The sequence below is a fragment of the Rhipicephalus sanguineus genome, chromosome 1, assembly GCF_013339695.2.
Source record: "Rhipicephalus sanguineus isolate Rsan-2018 chromosome 1, BIME_Rsan_1.4, whole genome shotgun sequence".
NCBI lineage: Eukaryota > Metazoa > Arthropoda > Arachnida > Ixodida > Ixodidae > Rhipicephalus > Rhipicephalus sanguineus.
This window is the reverse complement of record NC_051176.1, coordinates 523,244-542,027: the sequence shown is the minus strand read 5'-3', so window position 1 is coordinate 542,027 and position 18,784 is coordinate 523,244. Positions and strand designations below refer to the sequence as shown.

The 18,784-nt window shown below is 47.6% G+C and overlaps 1 protein-coding gene across 2 annotated transcripts in view; it reads left to right on the top strand.

Moving 5' to 3' along the window:
- Positions 1–18,784, top strand: part of LOC119389128 (sphingosine-1-phosphate lyase) — a 369,711-nt gene that overhangs the window by 31,589 nt on the left and 319,338 nt on the right. The gene's annotated exons all lie outside the window — the stretch shown is intronic.

Genomic DNA, 18,784 nt, shown 5'->3' with positions numbered 1-18,784 from the left:
TCGCTCTTCAAAACTTTCAATGCTCGTTGAAGTCAATACAGACACTGGCAACTCGTTCCACTCTTTTATCGTTCGAGGAAAAAAAGAATACGCGTACACATCAAGACAGCACTTTGGAACCAAGAACAAAAATTGATTGCTTGATCTGACGTTGCTGGTTTGCCTGGAAACAAGATAAGGCTTAGTTTCAATATTAAAGTGTCCTTTTGATAACATAAAAAGAAATTTAAGTCTAGCAAGTTTCTGGCGTTGAGCCAGCGTAGGCAATTCAAGCAATTGAAGCATTTCAGAAACGGAGTCATTTCGAGAATACCGGGATAAAATTAGCCTAGCGGCTTTTCTCTGTATTTTTTCAGTGCGATTTGTCAACCCTGATTGGAACGGATCCCATACTGCTCTGGCGTACTCTAGCGTTGGTCTTACGTAGGTCAAATATGCAAGCAGCTTAACGGATGGTGTGGCTAGCTTTAGTTTGCGGCGAAGGAACCATAACTTTTTTTCTGCAGCTGTACAAATCCGGTTTACGTGTGGTTTCCAACTTAAGTCATTTGAAATTGTTAGGCCTAAGTATTTTACCGTGTCCGCTTCGGTGAGAGTGGTGGAATTCATTTCGTAATTACCTTTAATAACGTGCTTTTTTCGCTTGGTAAGCCTGAGCATGACTGATTTAGATTCATTGATTTTCATTTCCCATTTAGCGGCCCAACCTTCTACTGCTATAAGAGCTCGCTTGAGTGACGCCTGATCATTATGATTATTAATTTCTCGATATATTAGGCAATCATCTGCGAATAACCTAACAGTTATGTCGTCGTCTATGTCATGAGCAACATCGTTTATATAAACCAAGAAAAGAAGGGGTCCTAAGACGGATCCCTGTGGTACACCTGAGGTTAATTTTAACAGATTGGATTTGCTACCATTTATTTCGACGTATTGTGTCCGACCTGTATAGGGGGCGCTGTCAATGCTACCATCTGTATGTAAGCGATTGTCATCAAAATAAAGGGCAGTGGTTCCCCGTCCATGGATCGGCTTGACTTATCACTCGGCGCATCGCGATACGGCGATATAACATTCTGGCGCAGCCGGCGAAGCTAGTGACGAACTGTTCTCCTGCCATTCCAAGGGGCGTCACCTACGAGATGGCAACGTACGGACTACCGCCATTACCGCTTTTCCTGGAGACTCCTGGAAGTGCGACAATTCTATGGGAGCAGTGGCGCGATGATTTCACAGATTTCCTTGACGCGACGGGGATGGACGCGCAACTGCCACTACGGAAAAAGGCCATTCTACTGCAATGTCTCGGGGTCGAGGGACGCCGTATTTTTCGCACAATGGGCCCAGAGCCGGCACGGACACCAGACACGACAGAAGACGGAGGCCAGTGGAAGAGATAGTTACATTGAGGCGTTGGGCCTATTGGAGCGTCAGTTCTCAAGCACCGTCAACGTACTGGTCGAGCGATGTCGATTCACGTTACGTCGGCAACTGCCGAATGAGCCTATACGAGAGTACGTCAGTACCCTCCGACAGTTAGCGAAGACGTGTGACATCGGGGGTTTCTTGGAGGCGGCTCTGCGAGACAGGGTTGTTGACGGAATACGGAGCACTGAGTTGCGACAGAAACTGCTCGTGAAGGGGTCACAACTTACGCTGGCAAAGGCTGTAGAAATGCTGCAGACGTACGAGCAGGCAGCAGAGGGCGCTGCAGTCTATGACCAAGGGTCGCAACAAACAGACATAGTACAGCATGTATCCCAAGGCAGAGGCCCAGACGGCGACTCGACAACGGTGTCGGTGTGCAAGTGTTACCGATGCAGCTCTACAAGGCACCTCGCTAATTCACAGGAATGTAAAGCACGTGCTTTACATGGGGGAAACGTTGCTCCAAGTGCCACAAGATAGGACATTTTCAAGTGGTCTGTGGCATAACGGCGGAGCGGAACGTACGGATGGTCCGGAACGACGGCGCTAGCGAAGAAGGCGTGCTCACTGAGCTGGCGATCACACAAGTGAAACCAAAGACTTTGGTAGTTGACGTCGTTGTTGAGAACGAGCCACTTCAGTTGCTGGTGGATACTGGGTCGTCGGTGTCTATTTCGCCAGACCACGTCTATCGAGACAAGTTCGCCAACAGGTTTCATTTGACTGTGGCTACAGCGACGCTGCGAGATTTTTCACAGAAGAAAATTCCAGTCTTGGGATGGTTCACAGCCAGAGTTGTACATGGGAACAACTGTGCTTGCCTCCGATTTTACGTTGTTCCCTGAAGCATGGCATTACTGGGACTAGACACGGTGCACCAGCTACAGTTGCACATCATCGGTTCTACATTGGAGTGCCTACAAGTCACGGCCAGCCCCCTGTCGCTTCCTCCTGAATTGTGTGAGTTTTCTTTCCTTTTCGCTGATAAGCTGGGACTAGGGAAGACTTTGTACATTCTGTGAAGCTGCGCGCAGACGTAAAACCAGTAGCAGCGAAAGTTCGACGCTTGCCCCTGACACTGCGAGATAAAGTAGCGGCTGAACTGACAAGATTATTGGATGTAGGCATTATAGAAAGGGTTAGTGCTGCGGTATGGGTGTCTCCTATAGTGGCTGTGCAGAAGAAGGATGGAACTATTTGCCTATGCGTCGATTTCTGCGAGCCAAACAAAGCAGTAGTCATTGATGGATTCCCTTTGCCGCACACGGAGGAACTGTTGCATGCGCTGAGTGGAGCAGCAAGGTTCTCGAAACTGGATCTTGCTGCAGCCTACCATCAAGTGCTATTAGTCGAAGAGAGTCACAAAATAACGACGTTTATTACGCACAAAGGCTTATATAGATTCCTCAGAGTTTGTTTTGGCCTCGCATTGGCACCAGCCCCGTTTCAGCGAATGATGCAAGGAATATTGAAGGGCTGCAAGGGCGTGTTGTGTTATATCGACGACATTATAGTCTTTGGAAAGGCTAAGAATGAGCACAACCGTAACCTTCGCGAGGTATTGCATCGGATCGCTGAGGCGGGGCTGCAGCTAAATCAGAAATGCTTATTCGCTGTCAAGGAACTCTCCTTTTTGGGTCATCATGTGAGTGCAAGAGGTCTGGCCCCACTTAAGTTAAAAGTGCATACTGTGATGAAAGCACAAACGCCTGCCGATGTAGCCTCGCTGTGGTCTTTCCTGGGGCTCATAGGCTCTCATTTTCTCCCCAATTATGCAGAGGTGGTGGAGCCGCTGCGACGGCTTCTTCGTAAAGGACAGATGTTCGTGTTGGACCAGAGCACCGAGGAGAGTTTTTGCAGGGTGAAGAAGATGCTGTCGTCATGTGGGGTGGGGGCCATGTTCAACGAGTCTTTGCCTGTACAAGTGACCACTGACACCTCGGCATATGGACTAGGAGTTGTGCTACAGCTGGTAGTCGACGGAGAAGTACGTACAGTGGCATTCGCTTCGAGGACACTAACACCACCAGAATGCAAGTACTCTACCGGGGAACGAGAGGCACTGGCATGTTTATGGGCGTGCGAACATTGGCATGTTTATCTGTGGGGCCGCAAGTTTTTCTTACGAACTGACCACCAGGCTTTGGTGACACTGCTGTCCACAAATGGGGTTGGATGACGGCCACTGCGTATTGAACGCTGGTCTGCTAGACTTCTGAGATACAACTTCACTGTGCAGTACACAAAGGGGAACACCAATGTTGTTGCGGACGCGCTTTCCAGGCTACCGTTGACCCCTGCAGAGGACGACCTTGTGGAAGAAGTAGTTGCTGTGGTTTTCAGCATGATCACCAAGAGTGAGTTGCAAGCAGCAACAGCTGAGGATTCAGTGTCAAATGAGGTGGCACAGTATGTTATGTCCGGATGGCCGGAAAAGGGCTGTGTAGCTGAGAAACTAAGGTTGTTTTTTGTATACAAGAAGAACTGTCGATTAGGACTACTGTTTTGCGCTGAACGGGTCGTTCCCCCAGCAGCACTCACTTCCAGGCTGGTCATGATGGCACATGAATCGCATCCAGGCATTTTAAGGGCCAAACAACGGTTGAGGGAAGAGTACTGGTGGCCCGGAATGGACAGTGATGTTGAATTTGTGGTTAGGAATTGTGCTGTCTGCAAAGCATCAGATAAATCTGCAAAAGCTGTAAGAGCCCCGTTGGAGCCAGTGCAGTGACCCGAGAAGCCATGGGAAACGCTTGGAATTGACATCGTTGGGCCGATAGAGCGAGCCCCTCCAGAGTGCAGGTTTGCAATCACTGTTATTGATTACCACAGCAAGTAGCCTGAGGTGGCGTTTGTGTCCACAATAACTGCTCAGGCAGTAGTCAAAGTACTCTTGGAAATTTTTTCGAGAGAAGGGTACCCGAAAAGCATTTTGACTGACAATGTGGACATGTTTTGAGCAGTTTTTACAACACCGGTGAATTCAGCACTGTGTTACAACCAAGGAGGTTGAAAAAAACTTCTGGAGTGGAAGCAGCGCGCCGCCGCTGAAGCCGACGACTGCCATATTATTCCAGGCCGAAAACGTGTGGGTCGTCGCTTGAGCCCGCGGAAGTTCCACAGATGGCGAATTTCTTCACTCCTTTGGTGACAAGCTGTGATAATATTAGTTTGCCGTTCCGGCGCCCGGGGGCGTCGATGTTGCAAGGAAATAAATACGGCGCACATGACCGGGCAGTCATGTGTGTAACCCGCCAACGTACGTGTGTGTGATTTGGTCCGGTGACCGGCATGGCCCAGGACTACCCGGTTATTACAAGTGGCGACGAGGTCGACTGACGAACCGCACGGGCACAGCACAATCGCAAGTCGTCATGCCTGTCGTGGGGAAGCTGGATTCGTTCGACCCGAGTACATCGGAGTGGGCGGAATACCGTGAGCGGGCCGAGCTGTACTTCATCGCGAACGACATCCCGAGCGACAAGCAGACAGCTGTATTTTTGACATGCTGCGGTCCAGAGACTTATTCTCTGCTACGAGGCCTCCTAGCACCAAGCAGGCCCGCCCAAGCAGGACTGACCGAAATTTTTACTACACTTGGCAAGCACTACGCCCCCCGCGTATCAGAAGTAGTGGCAAGTTTCAAGTTTTTCTCAAGGCATCGAAAAGAGGGGGAGACCGTAAGTGACTACATTGCCTCGTTGAAGAAGTTAGCCGAAGACTGCAATTTCGCAACATTTCGAGAGCGCATGTTGCGCGACCAGATAGTCAGCGGAATCAATGACGTAACCATGCAAACACGGCTGCTGGAAACGACGTGTTTAACCTTCGAAACTGCGAAGGACACCGTCGTAGCGATGGAAGCTGCGCGTAAAGATTCACGCGCATTGAGCCGTCAGCAAGCACAGCTACTATCTGACGAAGCTCCGGAGCAAGCGAACGTTGTCGCCTCGGGGAAAAATGATTGCTGTTGCTTTCGTTGCGGGGGAGGTCATTCTACGCGTTCGTGTAGGCACGGCAACACGATCTGTCACAACTGCCGTCAAAAAGGGCACCTTGCAAGAGTTTGCAGAGTTCAGCCGGGGACTAGAAATGTCGACCGGAGCCAGTCTAGTCGCAGCCGGTCTAGTCGCGTGAACAACCTGGGCGACCTGCCTGTCTCTGCTGAAGAGCCCGAAGTTTTCGACTTGTGGACACTTCACACAGCTAGTTCGGAGCCAATGCGCATAGCGGTTGAAGTTAACGGCGTAACGCTCGATATGGAGTTGGACACCGGCGCAAGTGTGTCGACCATTGATGAAGGCAAGTTCGCCGAGCTTTTTCCGTCGGTGCCGTTGGAGCCATCGAGTGTGCAGCTGAGAAGTTTTTTCGGCGACATGAAACGCGTCCAGGGAAAGCTGGAAGCAATGGTCAAACTTGGCGACAAGGAGCGCCAGCTGCCACTATTTGTCGTGAAAGGGGCGTGTCCTACGCTGTTTGGACGAAGCTGGATGAAGGCCTTCAAGCTAGGCATCGCTCAGACGGAGGGAGTCAACGTCGTGAAGTCTACGGAAGACCTGGTAAGCCAATATCACGAAGTTTTTTCGGAGCAGCTTGGCACGTTTCACGGCGTTGCAGCTTCTATATCCGTACAAAAGGGCGCGAAGCCACGTTTTGTCAAGGCACGTCCGATACCATTTGCTTTGCGTGATCGCGTTTTTGAAGAACTACAGAGGATGGAACGGGAAGGCGTTATCAAACCGGTGAAAACGTCTCAGTGGGCCGCGCCCATCGTTCCTGTATTGAAGCGCGACGGCCGGGTTCGGGTCTGCGGCGATTTTAAGACTACCATAAACCCGGTGACAGTCGTCGAATCCTACCCCATTCCTAGGATTGAGGAACTTTTTGCGCGGCTTACAGGGGGCAAGAAGTTCACAAAGCTTGACTTGCAAGACGCCTACCAGCAGGTCCCACTCGATGAGAAGTGCCAAGAGCTAGTCACCATTAACACTCCGAGGGGGTTATACCGATTCACAAGGCTGCCGTTCGGGGTTTCATCAGCTCCAGCTATATTTCAGCGAGAGATGGAAAATCTTTTGCACGACCTTGACCATGTCGTAGTGTACTTTGACGATATTCTGGTCACAGGAACCAGTGACAAAGAGCATTGGGAGAACTTGGGCCGAGTGTTGGATCGCCTGAAAACCGCGGGACTGCGGCTGAAGTTATCCAAATGCGAATTCTTGAAATCAGAAGTCCAGTACTTGGGTCATATCATTAGTGCGGCTGGGCTGCGTCCAAACCCGGCTAAGACTGAAGCAGTGCTGGAAGCCCCCGCACCCCGAGCGGTCAAGGAACTTCAGAGTTACCTCGGGTTGGTTAATTTTTACAGAAGATTCTTGCCAAACCTTTCTGCCGTGTTACAGCCGCTCAATAGTTTGTTGGCGTCGGGAACACCGTGGCGCTGGGAAACTGATGAAGAGCAGGCATTTCGGAGAAGCAAGGAGCTATTGGCCTCTGCTGCTATATTGGCACACTTTGACCCAGGAAAGCCAACTGTGCTTGTCACTGATGCCTCTCCCTTCGGTATTGGAGCAGTACTGGCGCAGCGAGAGCCATCTGGAGAAGAGCGCCCCATTGGTTTTGCTTCCCGCAGCCTGGCAACCGCGGAGAAAAACTACAGCCAATTAGACAAGGAGGCATTGAGCCTTGTATTTGGCGTTACAAAGTTCAGGCAGTACTTATGGGGCCGGCATTTCGAGGCCGTCACAGATCACAAACCGCTGCTCGGCCTGCTCGCAGCAGACAAACCAGTTCCCGAATCCTGTTCTCCGAGAGTGCTAAGGTGGGCCTTGCTGCTGTTGGGGTACAGTTACGACCTGAAGTATAGGCCGGGTTCACTAATTGCACACGCCGATGGGTTAAGCCGGCTACCTCTGCCAACTGCCGAATTTGTTGTTGACTGCCCTGCCGAAGTGTTAATGCTCGAAGGAGCATACCCGGGGGTACTGTCGTCAAATGCTGTTGCGGCAGCTACCTCCAGAGACCCGGTGCTGTCGAAAGTAAGAGCAGCGTTGTGGTCAGGCTGCCAGACAAACCTAGGGTCAGAGGGAAGACCCTACGAGACGCGCTTTCATGAGATGAGTGTGCAAGGGAATTGTCTATTGTGGGGCAACAGAGTCATTGTTCCAAAATCCTTACAAAGGGAAGTCCTCCAGTTGCTGCATGAGAGTCATCCAGGACTGTCCAAAATGAAGGCAGTTGCGCGTAGCCATGTGTGGTGGCCTAGCTTGGATAACGACATAGCGATAACCATTCAAAGGTGCCGTATGTGCCAGGAGCATCAAAGAGTGTCACGACCAGTGCCTGTCATGCCCTGGCCGTTCCCGGAGAAACCGTGGTCACGGCTGCATGTGGACTATGCCGGTCCTTACAGGAACACCTATTTTTTTATCGCAGTCGATGCTTTCTCTAAGTGGATTGAAGTGTTCCCGGTCTCGACACCCTCGGCTGAAGCAACTATTTCCTGCATGCGAATTATGTTCACAAACCAAGGCCTTCCAGATGTTGTGGTGTCGTATAATGGGCCAGCATTTGCCAGTGAGCTCTACTCCACATTCCTCAAGAAAACGGGGTGAGACGAATGCTGGTGCCGCCGTATCATCCAGCGTCTAACGGTGCTGCAGAGCGGGCAGTGCAGACGGTCAAAAACAAGTTGCGGAAGGCTGGCCCTGGAGATATTCGCACTCAAATTGCCCGCATGCTCCTGACTTACAGGTCAACGCCTCACGAGGTCACGGGTTGCTGTCCGTCGGAGCTGTTGTTGGGGCGGAAGCTGAGGACTGCATTGGACCTGCTACACCCAGACCTCAGGACTAAGGTGCTACAGAAGCAACTTAAGCAGAAAATCAGATGCGACCAAGGAACAAGACCCAGGGTTTTGGGTCACCCTGGTGACCAGGTGTTCGCAAGGAACTTCCGTCCATGTCCTGCGTGGCTCCCTGCAGTCGTCACCGAACAACGCACTTCGTCCATGGATGTTCTACTGGAGGACGGACGGCGTTTAACTCGACATCTGGATCACATCCGCCAGCCCCCTGAGGAACTAAGTGCAGACAACCAAGAGTCGGGCAGCCCAGTAGCTACAGGTCTGGCTCCAAGCTTGGACGTGGGTCAGAGGCAGCTAACTCCGGATCGCCTTCACGACACCGAGTCTAGGCAAGATCCCAGGGAAGACGTGGCGAGGGAAACGGAACTTGCTGTCACAACACCCAGTACTCCTGTCCTGCGTCGAAGTGCCAGAATTCAACGACCAGTATCGCGCTACTCACCTTGAACAAATTGTTTGCATCCATTAATAAAGGGGGGAGGGATGTGATAATATTAGTTTGCCGTTCCGGCGCCCGGGGGCGTCGATGTTGCAAGGAAATAAATACGGCGCACATGACCGGGCAGTCATGTGTGTAACCCGCCAACGTACGTGTGTGTGATTTGGTCCGGTGACCGGCATGGCCCAGGACTACCCGGTTATCACACAAGCGAGTGTTGTGGATATATCATTTTTTGGACTGCGATCCACTCGATAACCACATTTACAATTTGTCGAAGATTGCCAAGCTGTACATAAAAAACGACGTGCCTGTGCGGAGCGCGCAGCACAGTCACCGCGAAAGCTGGAAGAGCGGCCTCTCTAGAGCCCGTTCTAGACTCTCTTGGGGAAACTAATACAAGTACACTTGCAAGGTACCCACTACGTCGCAAATCATGATTTGTGTGAAGTAGGGAAGCAATCCCTATGCCATGATTCGTCTTTCTGCGGATAAGCAAGGTACCCACTACACATCTGGAAGGCATTATGTGAACTTTGTTAATGCTGCCTGTGGCTGATGACGATGAAGAATTATGGCTGAGCCTTTTGTAATGGATTTGAAGGAATTAACGATCCGGTCACTCGTTGCGTAATTAGCATTGTGTGATGCCTGGTCGTTATTTTACTCTTCTGACTCGCTATATTACACATTTAACGAGATTCCTTGCCCGACGTGATGCCTGTAAGGATGTTTTTGCAAAGAAGTTCCAGTCACTAGCGTAGCTTTGTGGTAGAATGCTCGACTGCCACGCAGAGGTACCCGTGTTCAAATCCCATCTGAGCCTGTTTATTTTTATTTATTTCATTTTTTTTTCTTATTTCGCGTGATAGCAGTTACGGACACCGGCGGCGGCAGCGGACACCTACTCCACTACAGTTGTGATCTGATAACAGCTTTCGCTGTAAAATCAGGCTTCACCACATTTCAAAAGAAATCAACCAGAAAAAAAATTCGGCAAATCCCTCGCGTTGTGGGAATCTGTTTCACGCGAAGCAGTCAGCGAGTACTTCTATGCTCTATTTTATGGGATTGAGCCAAGCGTTACTAGGTGGATCAACGTGTTTTTGTAAATGTAGTAGCTGTGTGCACATCCTGGGGTTACCAGGCACGTCGACAACACTGGCGTTTAAAGGGTAACTTTATGGTGCAATGTAACGCCAGCCCTCAAGTCCGAGTACATACGTCAGTATTATCGAAACTAAGTGCACATTATGGTGCAACCATGTGGATATCATACGTAACTTTCGTTAATGTATTCCTCTGGGGTAGAGCAATGCTTCAATATAGCTTGCTGAAACATAGGAATACAAATGTAACGTATATTACACTGCTATAAAAGTGGAGCCAACACTGGAACCACAGACGTTAATCTAATATGACACCCGTATCGTAGGAGTATGTACATACGTACTGTGCATTGCTTTCTTGCAAAATTAGATAACCAGCACCACAACCATACCTGACGTTGCACCGACATTACGGCTACATAGGCTGTTTTTCCAAACCAGTCTATATACCTGACGTGCCTCTGTGGTAGAAAATTTGATTGCCACGCAGAATGCTTGGGTTCAATTCCTGCTGTGATCCTAATATTTATTCTTTCCATTCGTCGGGTCAACGCTGCCGATGTTGGTTTTTCTTAACGCTCTCGCATTTAAATTACTTTCGCCGTTCCTGGGTAGATATAAACTGTCAATTACCTGTGGTGCACTACCATACACCGCGGCCAGTGGTTATTCGTGTCATGATCTGACAGCCATATTCATTAAATCCTCTTACTCTCCCATGCCGATTTTGGTCTACACCAAGTTAAAGAGGCGATTATGAGAGCGCCCAGGCGTAGGCGGTTAAGTAGATAGATTCTTAGATAGAAACACTGAATGTGCCAAAGGTTCACTAAGAAATGCTTCACATTTAAAACTCCCAGAGCGAAGTAAGAACGTGGCTGACAAGGACTGTTATTTTTTAAAATTTGTAGACGAGCGTAAACAAGAGCTGCAGCAAGCTAGTCAATTAATCTGCTTTTGTATCTCTTCTTTTGCTGTGTTTACTTTTTAAGGGCGCGTGTTTCATATGGTTAGTTTCGTGATTGTCTGCATTATGATACATTTTGAATTTGTTGCTTTATCGATTCACGTATGAACCACGTTGTCTATGCTTCTTTTTTCTTTTGAAATTGCATAAAAGCCGGGGATGAATATAGTTTTATGTACCACTTATGAACTCCACCATGTGCTTCATTTCGGGAATGCTGGAAGCGAATTCTACGTGTTATCAGGCACGCTTCAGCCCATGTATTATGGCGTAGAAAACTGCCTTCTTCAATCTTACAGGACAAAAGAAAATTCGGCCAAATAAGTGACACTAACTGTCCAATTCTCATGCTGAAATGCCCCCGCAGAAGCTCACAATTACGCTGCCCGAGCTCAAGCTGTGCTGCCTCTTGCCTGGAGCAAGATGGCTGCCAACCGGTTTCCTAGGCTTCACCTGCTCACGTGGGCGCGCATAGGGGACCTCCACTCCAGAAGTTTTTTTAAACCTCCTTGGTTACAACATTGTACTACCCGCAATGTAATGGTCAAATTGAGCAGTTCAACCGCATTCTCAAGGAGTATATGCAGGTTGTGGCATTGGAGCAAAGACCACTGAAGGAGGCAATCTGGGACTACCTGGGTGTTTATGGGGCCACCCCCATGCAACTACAGGAGCGTCACCGGCTTACCTGCTGCATGGAAGAAAACCCAGAACTAGATTCGATGTTGTTGGCCTCCCAGAAAGGGAATTTTTTGAGGAGCCACGTGTCGCCATGGAAAAGCTGAAACCGCACGTTAAGGAGCAGCAACAACGAACAAAAAAGTATGTCGATGAAAAACGAGGTGCGAGAGCGTCTATCATTCAGCCAGGAGATTTCGTAAAAGTAAAACAAGGCGGACCAAAGACAAAACACAAGTTTTCTTTGCCGATCCGGGTGGAGAGACGAGTGGGCATGAATTCGCCTTTGCTGGCAAACGGGACGAAATGGAACGCATCAAAGTTAACAGTAGTTGGTAAAGTAGGGACAGGCACAAGCAGTAGCTGACGCGGTTGAAGCGTGACGTAATGCAGCCTCAGGGTTTTCCTACGACATGGATCTTACCAGAGGGGAGATGGCTAAGCCAAAAACCCCTATAGTCATGAATGAATCGGAAGTGGGGCCATCAGAAGACACCCAGGGAAGCGCTAACCATTCTGACAGTGTACAATCCACAGTAACGGAGTCCATGTTAGAGGTTCCCGATCAGCAGGACATCTCTCGGTTGCAGGTGGCCACAACAACAGCACCATCACGCACCAGGCCTGAAGGAACAAGAAGAATGCCAACACAATATCGAGACTACGAGCTTGCCTGACTGCAAGAATGTCATTTTTGTCATGTGCTGTGAAGTGAGTGCGCGAACGTAGACTGACTTTTGTTCTGTTGTTAATTTTTATGAGGGGGGAATGTGTTGTGTAGGTGTATAGGGGACGCTGTCAATGCTATCATCTGTATATAAGTGATTGTCATCAAAATAAAGGGCAGTGGTTCCCCGTCCATGGATCAGCTTGACTTATCACTCGGCGCATCGCGATACGGCGATATCACAGGCACCATTTGATTTCGTACCTTCAAATAAGAGTGATCAATAGTTGCTGTATAGTAACCATATATTTATTGAAATATGTGAGAGGTTTTTATATTGACTCCCCGTGGAAAAGCTCCAGGGGGGTGGGTGGTGGTGGGGGGGGGGGGTTAACTGGGCAGTTTTATAATTTCAAAAATAAATTCTGGGGCTTTACAAGTCGAAACTTCTATATGATTACAAGGCATGCCCGAGTAGGAGACTATAAATTATTTGTAACCATAGGTTGGCAAAATAGATGGCGCTCACTCAGACTCACTCAATAAATATGTTTGGACTCAGATGAAGTAACACTTTGCTGAAGCAAACTCATTCGGACTCAGACTCACGAAACATTTCCTCAACTAGACTCACTCGTACTGAGGCTTGCCAAAACTGTCCTCGAACGGGCTCACTCACTCACAAAATACTTCTTCAACCAGACTTGCTTGGGCTCAGACTCGCTAATATTTTTGTGAACCGGACTCACTCGGATGCACACTCACCAAAGTTTTCCTCAACCAGACTCACTCACGGCTCAATCTGAGTCTGTGTGAGTCGACTCATGAGTGAGTTTGACCACCTATGCAACCAAAAGGTGGAAGTGTTGATGATTACACCTTTTACACACCCTTTTTTCTGACAATTTTTTTGTCTGGGGTGTATTATCCTGAAATGTACCCTTCCCACACCCATATTTACGTAAAGGGGGGGTGAAGGGCATGTGTTTGCACATTACACCCAAAAAGTTGGTAGGATGTGAGGGCGTTTCTTTTAATGTTAGACCTATTATTTTGTTGAGAACCATCGATACATATCATTTGCCAATGGATGCGATGAACAAAGTAAGCATGGCAACTTTTTCATGAAAAGATGGATATTTCGGCTTTTGTTTTCATTTTACTTATCATTCATTGACATATACCGCGCTGTGTACCACTTTTAATATACCACATCGTTATTTGCATTATTCACAACATTCACCACGTTCAACAGCTTCATTGGTTGATTCTGAGTAGAAAAGTGTTTTACGGCCCCTCGTATCCCTTCATCCTTCTCGCTGAAGGAAAGGTAAAAGTGATGATGCTGTCGCATGCTTGTATAGAGCTGAAACATAACATGAAACAATTATGCACCATTCTCATTAGGTCATCATGCGCGTTTGCTAATTTGAAATCACACTGAACTTTCCTTATTAGAGCGCCTGTTTTATTTACATTGTGGTGGACATATTCTTGTACATTGAAGTACTTTGCACAGTGAACTGCTTTACATCAAATCACAAGTTGCTGATTTTATCAGTGACTTATAGTTAAAGTCATGATCACGCATCAGCTCAAAAGTGACAGTATGCCATGTACAGTGCGGTCCACTGTTACAGGGAACACGCAATTCGCGTGGCTGGCGGCCCATGTGGCGCAAACTGGCGGCGAGATTTGTAAATGCGGCGCACGCGCATAAAGGCGTAAGGGCTGGCGTTTGCCGCTGTTCGTCTGCTATTTTCCGCCCCTGCGCTTGGCGAGTGCAGCACAGCGCTTCCGTTTTTCAGCGGTGCGATTCATGTATCTACCACTCTACCTGCGCCTTGTCGGGTAATCAGCAGGCAGAAAAAAAAGGTATTGTTTGTTTGTTGCTCTGGTTTCTCGCCAGTTTTGATGTTACGCGATTCGCGGCCCCAGTGGCCGAATTTTGACTGGGGAATTCTGTGAAAGTGATAACGAAGCCTGTCGCTTGCGTAACCTAGTGTAAGTGCTCATTATGAGGGAAATTAGCAGCACAAAAAGACAACGTCGACAAAGGGAGAACAGAACAGCACAAGCGAATGTGCTTGTGAAACTGCGCAAAAAAAAAAAACGTCGACAAAGGGAGAACAGAACAGCACAAGCGCCTGCGCTTGTGGACAAGCACATGCGCTTGTGCTGTTCTCTTCTCCCTTTGTCAACGTTGTTTTTTTGCGCAGTTTCCCTCGTAATGAATTACTAACTAGCCCAACAGTCTATTCTTGTAAGTTCTCACCGATAAGTTAGTCGTAAGCTTTCAACATGCTGCTCGCACCAGCCGGCCGTTTTTTATAACCGACAGGGAAATTTTCGCCCGATGCTGAGATCATAGCAAGCTTGTCCTTCCAACCGTAGAAATATAGAACTTCGCTAGCGCGCGCCGAGTGTTGGGGCGAAGTAGCAGCAGACGACGCGAGACACGAACCGCCCTTTTGATTCTACGCGCACGCTCCGCTGTTCCAAATCTCGCCATCAGTTAGCGCTGCGCGGACCGCCGGCCTGCGCGCTCGCGTGTTCCCTCTAAGAGTGGACCGTACTGTACGTATCACCAAGGAACTAGGCATATTTGCATTGAACTGGCTGAGCTCACTCTGCTGCAGCTCCTGTACACGCATCGCACGTCGCTGCACAAATTAAGCTCACAACCTCTAAGCACCGCAAATGATCTTGTCCAATGGGACATGCGTCACGTTGCGGGCACCTACTTACATTTTTTTTTTTCAAGGAACTCTTCTGGGTCGAACGTGGCCACAATGCACAGACGACACAACGTACCTGTGCCACACGAACGACTTGTGGCATTGCGATTGGCAGCCCTTGCCATCACGTTACAATACACACAGAGATATCGCACATTTGTATGCTCATACGAAAGTTTGTGAATATTTTTCTGCCAGCTGTGTGTCAGCACTCTTTTGTTGTTTGATTTGTGCTGTTAGGCATGCCAGTTTACCTTATAGCTTGAATGACACAGGCTGTAGGAGTTCTAAAAAGATGCGTGCTTCTGTTTAAAGGGGCGCTAAATGACGGTACCAGGTTAAGCTGTATTAGCAGATTGCATATCTGTATTGCCAAATACATCATTCCCACCAAGTTTGGTGAATGACAGAGGTTGGCAAAAAGATAGGTGTGCCACCTTGGATGTTCCCCATGAAGTTATGATTTGTGAAGATGTCTGCTTGGAGGGATCAATCACTTATAATGTGTGTATGTATGTGTGTGCATGTGTTGATAGGTAGAGTTCAGTGGGTCTGGTATAGATTAAAAAAAAGGCAGGTGCACACACGGAAAAGCTATTTTACTGCCTAACATTTCAGTGGTCGCATGGCCTTTGTCTGAGTAGGCTGTACCCGCTTCTTTGTACTCGCATCGTATCTGATACATATGTATATAGGGTGTCCCAGCTATCACGCAGCTGGATTGAAAAAAAGAGGAACGGCGTTACGCGAAGCAAACCTACTGCATATTGCTCCTAGTACACTGGAGTAGCCACTGCTATTTTTTTCGTTAATGAGGTTTAATTAATTAGCCATAATTATATTTGTAACTCGAGAACTACTCACCTAATTGTCAAAATGTCAATGAGGCGCATGTAGGCATGTTCAAATGGCATCTAACTGCGCTACTTTCAACAACGTGCTAATTGCGCGTTCATTTTTTCCGCTTGATCAAGAAAGCCCGCGAAATATGAAAAGTGCACGTGACTAGACTGTTGCGAGCGTCGGGAACCAGCTCCCTCAAACAGGCTTCCTATGAGGTAGACAGTATCAAGGAAAAAATGCAGAAAGAAAAAAACGCATCGCCCTATCTGCCACTCCCCGGCCTAAGAAATGCACCGCTTGGTTTTACAGAGTAAGGTCGTAACCAGAACACCTGCCGCGTTATCAATGAGAACAGTCGGCCGTGAGATATGGATGATTGCGGCGCACTATCGAACGGAATGAATCCCAGCGAAATTGCACGCACATCGTTGGCACCCGATCTGTACCCTTGCCAAACTGCGGAACGCTGTCTCTCGCAACGGACAACAGGCAAAACGGTTGTTTGTAGTAAGCTTATTTGAAGGCGCTGGTTTCCTTTGCGGCTGGGAGCGTAGTCACGTGCTATTTTTCATATTTTGCGGGCTTTCTTTATCAGCCGGAAAAAATTAGCACGTAATTAGTACGTTGTTAAAAATTGTGCAGTTAGATGTCCTTTGAACATGCCTACGTACGCCTCATTGACATTCTGATAATTAGGTGAGTACTTGTCGAGTTACAAATATAGTTATGACTAATTAATTAAACCTCATTAACGAAAAAAATAGCAATGGCTACTCCAGTGTACTAGGAGCAATATGCAGTACGTTTGCTTCGCGTAACGCCGTTCCTCTTTTTTTTTAAATCGTGCTGCATGATAGCTGGGACACCCTGTATATAATTTTGAACTTACCAAAGGCTCTGCCAGAGACAGTTTGAAAACGTACAGTGTTTCGCTAGTAAGTAAAGCTACTGTGAAGCTTTGCCACTGCTACTGAATTTAAACATGCAAAAACAAAAAAACTGCTCTTAGTTTTTAATTTAGATGACGTTTTGTGGTGGAAAATTAAGAATGCTCTGTGACTTTAAATGACAGTCTTCCGGGTGATTCCACGAGAGATCGAACATGCCTGTCCGGTCGCAATTTTTGTTTTGCCTGGGTTTTTTATATGTTGTGTGGGCACATTCAAAGTGCACGGAACTGAAAATGTTATTTCCAAGAAACGCTCCCATCGCGCCAAAAAAATATTTGAAGGTGGCGGCGCGGGACCTCCTGTTTTTGCTCACTGCAATGTTTTCGGATTTCACGGCCGAATTTAGCGCGAACTATTAATGATGTGTCAGAAAAATTTTTTGCTGGTTTTAATACGCATTACTGTGAATTACGTCCATGCTTTTTTTATGTCGTCCTCAAAAAGAAGAAAATGTGCAAAAATGGCAAACACGGTCGAAATCAAAAAAGGGTCCTAAGTTTGAGGCGCCTTTGCTATTTCAAACAGAAACTTGAAAACAATGTCAACTATAGAAAAGAGCCTTTGCAACATTTATACGGAAGATCATTTTCCTACGGCTAGCGCAAAAGAAGAAAAAGATATTTAAAGAAGCAAGTTTTTTTCGAAAAAGTACATTTTCAAAAAATAATATAAAAAAAACTCTGGTCTCAATTATGACGACAATTTTTTATCGAAGAGCTGTTATATCAGTGAACACACGGTTTTAACATCATATGTCCTCATTTGCTTTGTTTATGAGATATAACTGGCCAAAATGACCCTTGCTGTGTGTGCTCACTTCAGTGCGACTGATGGTTGTTATTAGCTTGCATTGTGCGTAAATCGCAGTTTTAATTATTCTACTGCAGCAAAACCTTGCTCTGGTGGCTTTTCGTCAAGAAAAATGTGTTCTCAGATTTTATTTGTGTCTGGCGTGTGCACAAGTGGGCTGCTGCCGCCCTCTAAATGGCTAACGTGTAAACAGTCTGCAGCCTACAACCGCGCCTACAATCATCAGAGGAAAGATGGGCGCGCCTGTTCAAGATATCAATCGCTTCTTCTTCCCGTAGGAATTCCTGGTCTACCTCATCCCTGGTTAGATGTAGACAGGTTTTCCTTAAGGAGCGTAAAGCAATGGAAGTAGACCTCGCAAGTGTCGCGAAGATCCTCAGCCTATGGCAGTAGCTTCTGGAGGTAGGCAACAACAAAAAGAGCAAAGAAAAAAAATTTCCGCAACGAAAACGTTTTCCTCAGCAATCTTCTTTTTGTGAACGCGTAAATAATTGGCACAGAATAATCGGACGTAGCCATGGGCCGTGCACATCGCGTGTAGTGAACAGCTAGACCTAGAGCAAGTCGAAACGTTTATACTGAACGGCGCCGCACAAATTATCTCACAGCTGTCATGAATGCATTTCCAGAACTGCTCACGGTTTAACATTTTATGACTAGAGTGTCTAAGCGCTTTGGGCTGTAATAATTAATTTGTAGGCCACACTCCTTGTCAAAACGAAGGGTAATATCCGTCTGGCGCCACCAATGACGTCTGCTGTCCTCGACGTGGGAAAGCATTTTAGTAAAGTGGCAACAAAACATCATAAATTGGGCAGCTTCGGCCACTCATGGCTTAATCATGCCGCACCGCACGTTTTCTGGCTGCTGAAACGCTGAGGTAAAGGTTGAGATGATACAGGAAGACGTTATCTGCGACGCCGAAAACATGATAAATGGCTCGGAAATGATTGAGCTAACTTTTTACAAATGTTGTTTAGGCACAGTGTGCGTCGAATGGGGAAGATGGTTAGAGCGTACGTAATGGAAGGGAAGCAAAGAGGCAGTGAGAAAACAACTGAATAACAGCATTTAGTTACAAATTAAGTTGGCCTTCGCTGCATACAGATGCTTTATTCTGTGTGCAAGGAGAGTATTGACGAAGTGACCTAAACCATGTGTTCACGGTGTCTCGAGTGCTTCTGATTAGCGAATACTGGCGGGGTAAGTTGAGGTTGTAAGCTGCAAACTGCGTACGATTTAGCCCTTTAGAAAGCAGCAGCAGCCCACCCTCGTACATGCTAG